Raw genomic sequence first — 8031 nt, 5'->3', positions numbered from 1 at the left:
AAGGGAAGGTCCTTTAGCAGCAAGAATTGAGTCTTTATCTGGCATGGCACCTGACCTTCAGAAGAAGCCTCACATTAAAAAAACCAAAAAGAAAAAGAAGGCTCACAGCAAATGTCTGCAGAATGAATGAACCAACAAACAAATGAACTAAAGAGCAAATAAACATAAGACACTTTTACCCTATTGGGTTAATGCCAAAATGTTCCAAAGCCCAGGAATGAATTGTGTATTTGAATAGCAAAAAAACAAAATCCCAAAACACATTTGTTTGATTGAATGAATAAATGAAGGCCTTGATAAAAAATAAATTAAAATAAAAAGACGATTTTGCGTGAAAAAAGAGCAAATAAACAAATTGAAGTTCAAGAAGTTAGATTAACACGTGCATATGATTTTAAACTTAACTTGCATTTATTAAAGTCAGATGGCACATATTTTTAAAAATCAAGCAGTTCTACAAGGCTTAATACAAAAAAATAAGAGAAAGAGAGACAGAGCAGTTACCTTCCCTCATTCCCTATGCCATCCCCACATTTCCACTTCCCAGAAGCAACTTCCTTCCAAATATTTTATCTATTCCTTTTTGAATGCATTTATCTTTCTTGAAATAACAGGGGTATAGTGATGCTTTCTGATTTTTCCAGGTTCAGGAACTTGTTATCTGTTAAATTCCCACCATGGAAGACGAAGACCTAGTTCTCTTTCCCATCACTCACTATACACCCACACATGCACGCACACTTCTCCCTGTCTTTCCAATATAGTTATGTCATAATTTTTTAATTTGATCGTTATATGCTTGTATTATTAGGACTATGGAATGCTATTCATGGTTAAGCCATATAGTATTTGATTGTGTTTCCTTTCTTGTACAATTTTTTTTGTTTTCCTGGAGTGGGTAACTGTCTTCTGTTTTCTTTGTACCTATTACTAAGTCATCCCCAAATACTCTGGCTTGTGTGTAAATCTTGCAATAGTTTCTCGTTCCATCTTCTTGGCAGTCTTTCTCCAGAGACTGTCCTCTGGCTGCAACCTGACTGGCTGCCCACTAACACAGTTATTACTGTCCATTGCACAACCGATGTCTTGGGAGCTCTCAACACATTTTCATGGGGATTCCTTTCTCCTCTGTCCTGGGTTCCTTGTTTCTTGGATCTCACGTCTTCTTCCTTGGTGACCCCCTAATTTTGGTAGAGCACAACCTGCAGTAGCTTCTTGAGAAACGGAGCCCATGGGAGCTAAGTTTTTGAGAACTTGTGTGACTGAAAATATCTTTATTCTACTCACACACTTGATTGGATGGTTTGTCTGTAATTATAGGTTGAATTTAAGTTCCACGCCAAAATTTACATTTTTGCATTTCCTTACTGTTTTCTAGCTCCTTTCATCACTGTTGAGAAATCCAGTTTCATTGTAATTCTTAATCTTCTGTCTGAGACCTGTTGTTTTCTCTCTGCAAGCTTTTTAAACATTTCCCTTATCTCCAGTGTGGTAATATGTCACAGGGATATAAATTTTCATGTTTGGTGGTCTCTCCATTGTACTGAGCACTTTGCAGGCTCTTTCAATGCAGGAATTCATGTCCCTTTGTCCTGGAAGTTTTTCTTGAATTATTTATTTGCTGATTTCCCTCCATTTTCTTCACTTTCTCTTTCTGAAACTCCTTTTATTCAGACATTGAACTTCCCAATATGATTATTGAATTTTTTCTCCTATATTCTATATCGCTTTGTCTTTTTATTCTATTTTTCAGGGAGATTTCCTTAACTTTATTTTATTTTATTTTTCAATTTTTTAGATTGACGTATAGGTGATTTACAATGTCATGTTAGTTTCAGGTGTACGTATAGGTGATTTACAATGTCATGTTAGTTTCAGGCTCAGTGATTAAGTTATATATATATATATATATATGTATATATATGTGTGTGTATATATATATATATTCTTCTTCAGATTCTTTTCCCTTATAGGTTATTACAAAATATTGAGTATAGTTCCTTTTGCTATACAGTAGGTCCTTATTGGTTATCTACTTTATATACAGTAGTGTGTCTATCTTAACTCTATTTTATACTCTTCTGTGGAGATTTTATTTCTACCATCATATTTTTAATTTCCAAATACTCATTTTTTTATTTAATTAATTTTTATGGGAGTAGAGTTGATTTACAATGTTGTGTTAGTTTCTGCTGTACAGCAAAGTGACTCAGTTATACATACGCATATATCCACTCTTTTTTAGCTTCTATTCCCATATAGGTTACATGTACAGTACAGAGTACTGAGTAGAGTTCCCTGTGCTATACAGTCGGTTCTTATTAGTTATCTGTTTTATCTGCTTTAGGGTGTATATGTCAATCCCAATCTCCCAATTTATCCCCCCCAACTTTTTCCCCCTTGGTAACCATAAGTTTGTTTTCTACATTTGTCAAATACTCATTTTTATCATCTAACTTTAGTATCTTGCCCTTGTTTTGTGGCTACAATAACGTCAGCCTCTGAGGATGTTGATGATCTTTTTGTATCCTTCTGTTCTCTGTGTTGTCTGTTTCCTCATATTTCCCTGCCCTTTTTTCCTTTTATATTTTTTCAACTGTTTAGAGATCCTTGGCTCTCCATTCAAATTTTAGAGACGAGCATTCAAAAGCTGCATGAGGCTCTGAGTCCACAGATGAGATTTGTCCACAGGAGGACTTGTCAACAACTGTGATTCCTGACCTTCCTGACCTCCAGGTCTTTTCCCAAGAGTTTGTCATGGTCCTTAAAGAAGGGTCTTCCACGCTCTGCCCTGGACGGCAGACACTGGGCTGCCAGGATGCAGGAACTGAGGATGGGAAGGGGCTGGGGCCAGGTTTCACCATTCAGCATTAGGCTATCACTTCTTTCTCATCTTCAGAGTCTTCCCCCCTGGCATCCATTTGTGCTGAGAACACCTTAGTACACCTGTTTCAGAGATTAAACCTCCAGTCTTCTGCAGGGAGAGGAAGGAGATTGGGAAGGGGTTTAACTGCTTTTGTATTAGTCACCTTGGGTTGCCATAACAAAATATCACTAACTGGGGGTCTTAAACATCAGACATTTATTTCTTGAAGTTCTGGAGGCAGTTGTCCTCTCAGGGTGAGAGAGAGAGATCTCTTCCTCTTCTTATAAAGTCACCAATCCTATCAGATTAGGGCCCCACCCTTATGACTTCATTTAATCTTAATTAACTACTAAAAGCCCTAACTCCAAATACAGTTGTCTTGCAGGTTTGAGCTTTAACATAGGAATTTTGGGAGTACACAATTCAGTCATAGCAGCTTCTTAAGCAGACTGTTGGCCAATCTTCCTGTTTTTTTTTTTTTGTTGTTGTTGTTGTTGTTGTTGTTGTTGGCTGCATTGGGTCTTTACTGCTGCACAAGGGCTTTCTCTAGTTGTGGCGAGCTGGGGCTACGCTTCGTGGTGGTGCATGAGCTTCTCATTGCAGTGGTTTCTCTTGTTGCGGAGCGTGGGCTCTAGGTGTACAGGCTTCAGTAGTTGTGGCATGCGGGCTGAGTAGTTGTGGCACGCGGGCTTAGTTGCTCCACAGCATGTGGGATCTTCCCAGACCAGGGATCAAACCTGTGTCCCCTGCATTGGCAGGCGGATTCTTAACCACTGTACCACCAGGGAAGTCCAATCCTCCTGTTTTCAGCCTCTCCTGTGTTCCCACTTCCATAGTCGTGCTGTCAGTTCCTGAATCTTTGCTGGTTCTCTGGTGGGAAGTGGGGTGCTCCTTGGTTGTCCCCAGCTTGCTGGCTTCAGTTTCAGCTTGTTTGGGGCAGATGAGACCACACCTCTCCTTTACCTGTTTACCACTGTGAAGCTGTACTGAGGTTGTCCCCTCTTCCATCCTCTTTGTCCCATGGGTATGATGAGTGTCCCCAGATGTGGAGACAAATACGCACGATCCGTGTGCTGTCTTTCCCTAGAAAGTCACTGTTAGAACTTCCTTACAAGGATGATCATGTTGCCAACAAAGATTTGTTGAACAAATGAATGAAACCTCACATTTTCTGCAGCATCTCACCCATCTCATCCTTCTGACCCTCCCCCCGGAAGACATGCCATTCCTCCTTCTTTCCCAAGTGACCCCCCCGCCACACACACACACAGTGTTCTCTGGAAGTCTGTTCCAGCCACCACCTCCCTTCTCCTTGAATTGTAACCAGTTCTCCTTCCTCTGACCCTTTCCTCCTGACAAAGCCCCTTCTGGCCATGCTGCCCCACAAGGTGGGTTTTCCAGTTCTTTTCTCCTTTCCCAGCCTGACTGCCTCTTTCCTGGCCACCACTGGCCCTCAGGCCTTGCTACAGCTCATCTGTCCGGCCTCTGTGTCCCCAAATGCATCCTCATTGCCAAGGCCTCGGCCTTCTCCCTGCACTCACCTCTCTTCCCGACATCCCACTCCGTCCCTCTCAGAGTGAGACACTCCTCTGGCGTCTTCTGTATCAATAACCTGGTCCGACTGGCCAATTCCCCACCCACCTGGGAGGATGGCTGCTGGCCACACCCAGGCTCTCACTGCCTTACCTGGAACTAGGCCCGTGGCCCACTAGTTTGTCCTGTGATTCCTGGTCCCGTTTACCTGCAGTTCCCCATCAAATTTCCTGAAGCACAGCTTAATAGTGAGGCTTCCAAGGGGCTCCTCATTGCCCATGGATCAAGTCCAACCCCTTAGTGAGGGGTCCTAGGCCCTCTGCAGTGCAGCCTGATACCTCCTGTCTGACCTCCTTGTCCCATCCTTGACTTGAACAGAGCTGGATGGCTCCTCATTTCCCAGACACATTGGGTGTGCATTTCTAGCCTCTTACTTGGATGACTTTAGCTCCTCCTCTCCACTTACTTCATCTGTCAGATCCATCAAAGCCAGAACTCTGGTCCCATCCAACACCCCCAACCTGGATTCCTTCCCTGTCTGCCCTAGCCCCTGGGGGTTCAGTAATCCTCATGCCTTCATTTATCTCAAGCCCAAGGAGCAAATACTTTCTTCACACGTACTGTTGGTAAGTTGGACCTGGGGTCTGCACCCCACAGAATGAGGTCCATGGCCGTACCCTATCTTGGGGTGTTCCTCTTTCTTGTCCCCAACCAGGCTGTCAGTTTTTATTCTTGGGTAAATCTTCCGTCCTTCCCCCAGGCTCTCTTATCCCATCCTCAGCTGCTGAGGTGGTAGTTCAGGGCAGAAAAGCAAGGTTTGGGACCTGACAGGATCAGATTTAAATCCTGCTCTACCTCTCACCAGCAAGGTGACCTTAGGCCAGGCACCTGCCCCTCTGCACACAAGGGAGTTTCCCTACACATAAAATTGAGGCAGTACTACCTTCCCCACAGGCCTATGGCACGGAAGGTGACTGATGCATGGACAGCACTGGCACTCTCCCCCAGTGAGCTCCTGGGTGCCTTGGTCCCCTCCTGTGTGTTCCTATGGTGTTTACTCCCCTCCTGGACGATGAGACCCTCAGGGGACAGGTGTTGCTCTAGTCCCGTTTGTGTCCCTTGCTCCCAGCACAGAGTGGGCACTGAGTGTGTGCAAACAAGTGAGTCAATAGTCAGCACCCAGCAACCATCTGTGATGAAGAACACACAGGGAGCTATATTCCATATCTTGTAATAAACTATAATGGAAAAGAATCTGAAAAAGAATATATATATATATATATATATATGAAACAGAATCACTTTGCTGTACACCAGAAACTAACACAACACTGTAAATCAACTATACTTCAATTAAAAAAAAATACAGTGAACAAGCCCATGACGGGGGGAGATGGAAAAGCATCTTACCAGTGATCCCTGCTCAGAAGACCCTTTAAACCTTTGCCTTAATCAATGTGATAACTAGAGTCTGCAGACCATAGGCAAATATATGAGCAAGGCTTCCAGGATGTTTTGTTAATTACAAGTAAGCATTATGTGTCTCAGCCACTGGGATGAAAAGGGCTCTGATGGGGGTGGTAGGAAGGGACCAGGCAAACCTCAGGAGCGGGCCTTTTACTTGACTTTCCTGATAGGTAATTCAGATTTCCGGCAACTTGTTTTTATTTCTTGCAGTTTTGCTGCTGTGAGGAAGCTGAGGGTGGCATGGTAAATATAACCGTATGAACCTCAATAATTTTTTTCAATGCATGATATGGGTATAGTCCACATCTTTCCACATTAGCTAGGATGACTATATAATAATCTGTCATCCAAACTAGAATACTTCAGGGTCAATGGGGGGTTATTATGCCAGGACACAAGCATAAACACGGCTGCCCCAGCACACTGGGATGAGTAGTTGACCTAATATTAGAATATTTACTCTGTGATCAGTCGGTGGTATGCCGAGAACTGCCATAAAACCTCACAGGTGACACAATGGAGCAAATGAACAAAAATTCCTGAAAATGACATTTTTCGGTGGAGACGCCACAACGGAAATTTCGTTTGCCATCCACTGCAGTACTGGCATTACTGTATGGATAAGGGACGCTTTTAACACTGAGTTTCCTCAATGGAATGCCATTCTGAAAAGAGAAAACCAGGAATTCCCTGGTGGTCCAGTGGTTAGGATTCTGAGCTCTCACTACCTGCGGCCTGGGTTCAGTCCCTGGTCGGGGAACTAAGATCCCGCAAGCTGTGCGGCACGGTCAAAAAAATAATAAACAAATAAAAGGATTAAAAAGAGAGAGAAAACCAACCAATATTGCTTTTAATTTTCCACTGCACTTCAGACACTGCAAAATATGTAAATTTTTTTGATCAACGCAAATCATTAAGAATGCTTTTCCGTTGCGGAGCACAGGCTCCAGACGCGCAGGCTCAGCGGCCATGGCTCACGGGCCCAGCCGCTCTGCGGCATGTGGGATCTTTCCAGACCGGGGCACGAACCCGGGTCCCCTGCATCGGCAGGCGGACTCTCAACCACTGCGCCACCAGGGAAGCCCAAGCATGCTTTTGATTGGCTAACTTACTGAGGGAAAAAACCCCATGGGTTTCTTAGATAGCAAGGAGTTTTCATATCCATTTGGACTATTAGCAGATTATCTGTGGGAGGCTCAGAAGTTCATGCTTCTGCAGTGTCGACATTTTTGTGATAGGATAATGAAGTTGATAAGGCTGTGTTTATTACACAGAGCGCTGTTTCTGGTCCGGTGCCTCTTGCCCACCCCAGCCCATCCGGGACCAGCACTGCACAGGTAGTCAGAGAGCTGGGTTCACCTTTGTGAGACGAGTTGCAAGATCTGCCTCCATATGCGGGGATGAGGCTCCCAGCCTGGTGCGAGGCCCGGGAGAGCGCTAGGAGGACACGTGTTGGCTGCTGCGGGAGGGCGAGTGAATACAGAGCGAAGAGCCGCAGCCCTGCCCCCACGGAGCCCCCAGCTTCTACAGAGCTTCAAAAAGCAGGTTGGTTTAGCACAGAGGAACGGTACCGACAGCCATCCGCGGTGGAGGGGGCAGGGACTCTGGCTGGACAGAGCGGGAGTAGCTTAAGAGCTGAGCCCACAGAGGAGCGGAAGGATATTTCCAGGAAATCATGCAAGTGAAGCCCCAGGGGCAGATAACTGCAGGGTGTTTGGGGAATGAAAAGCAAAATGAGGGACTTCCCTGACAGCCTAGTGGTTAGGACTCTGCGCTTTCACTGCGGACGGCCCAGGTTCCATCCCTGGTCAAGGAATTAAGATACCACAAGCCATGCGGTACAGCCAAAAAAAAAAAAAAAAAAGAAAAAGAAAAAAGCAGAATGGATTGACTGAGGCAGAGAATGGGGGCCTCGAAGGACTCTGAAAGCCAGGCTGCGTATCTCGGACTTTGCGGGTTTCTTTTCCTCCAATAAGGAGAATAATCTTTAAACTGGGAAGAGTTGAAGAAATGTCCCTTAGGAGAAATTGTCAAGAGCCCAAGATAGGTGAGAGATGGGGGCAGGCGGGTGGTGCTTAGTGACTGTGAATCCAGTCTCTAGGCCTCCACAAACTTTCTCGGATTTGGCCAGATGGGAGTCGCAGAAAACTGGGAAGGGAAAAATG

This window comes from Stenella coeruleoalba (assembly GCF_951394435.1).
Source record: "Stenella coeruleoalba genome assembly, chromosome: 2".
In the NCBI taxonomy this organism is placed as follows: domain Eukaryota; kingdom Metazoa; phylum Chordata; class Mammalia; order Artiodactyla; family Delphinidae; genus Stenella; species Stenella coeruleoalba.
This window is presented reverse-complemented; position numbering follows the sequence as displayed.